Genomic DNA, 939 nt, shown 5'->3' with positions numbered 1-939 from the left:
ACGATATTAATTAATAAATTATATGCATGCTGCATGAGGCATGATCGAGATGCATGAATATTTTAACGCTTTCTTGTCCGCGGGTTATTACCGTTCGAATCTCGAACACTGCTCGTTCAAGTAGTTTGTTACAATCCTGGCGTTGTGTGGTCAAGCACCGTCTTGTTGAAAGAACATTTTATTTCTTTCAAATAGTGGCACTTCTTCTAAAAAATCGGGCAGATTTTCTTTCAAAAGTTCCGCGATACCATAGGGTACGCCTATTTAGCAGGCTAGAGTCTCGTTCGTTATCGGAATTAACCAGACAAATCGCTCTACCAACTAAGAACGGCCATGCACTACCACCCACCGAATCAAGAAAGAGCTATCAATCTGTCAATCCTTCTGGTGTCTGGGCCTGGTGAGGTTTCCCGTGTTGAGTCAAATTAAGCCGCAGGCTCCACTCCTGGTGGTGCCCTTCCGTCAATTCCTTTAAGTTTCAGCTTTGCAACCATATTTCCCCCGGAACCCAAAAGCTTTGGTTTCTCGGAAGCTGCCCGCCGAGTCATCGGAGGAACTTCGGCGGATCGCTAGCTGGCATCGTTTATGGTTAGAACTAGGGCGGTATCTGATCTCCTTCGAACCTCTAACTTTTGTTCTTGATTAATGAAAACATTTTTGGCAAATGCTTTCGCTTCTGTCCGTCTTGCGACGATCCAAGAATTTCACCTCTAACGTCGCAATACGAATGCCCCCATCTGTCCCTATTAATCATTACCTCGGGGTTTCGAAAACCAACAAAATAGAACCGAGGTCCTATTCCATTATTCCATGCACGCAGTATTAGGCGAAGGTAGCCTGCTTTAAGCACTCTAATTTGTTCAAAGTAAACGTACCGGCCCGACTCGACACTCAGTAAAGAGCACCGCGACGGGATATTAGTTGGGCCGCCCCTCGCGA

General features: G+C 45.8%; 1 pseudogene; it reads right to left on the bottom strand.

The window, feature by feature from the left end:
- Window positions 1-502: 502 nt before the first annotated feature.
- The window catches only part of LOC146720617 (small subunit ribosomal RNA), a 1180-nt pseudogene continuing 743 nt past the window's right edge, over window positions 503-939 (bottom strand).

This window comes from Nylanderia fulva, unplaced genomic scaffold, assembly GCF_048542155.1.
Source record: "Nylanderia fulva isolate GAGA-0341 unplaced genomic scaffold, ASM4854215v1 Scaffold652, whole genome shotgun sequence".
In the NCBI taxonomy this organism is placed as follows: domain Eukaryota; kingdom Metazoa; phylum Arthropoda; class Insecta; order Hymenoptera; family Formicidae; genus Nylanderia; species Nylanderia fulva.
The sequence above is the reverse complement of the archived record's forward strand: the minus strand, read 5'-3'. Positions and strand labels throughout refer to the sequence as shown.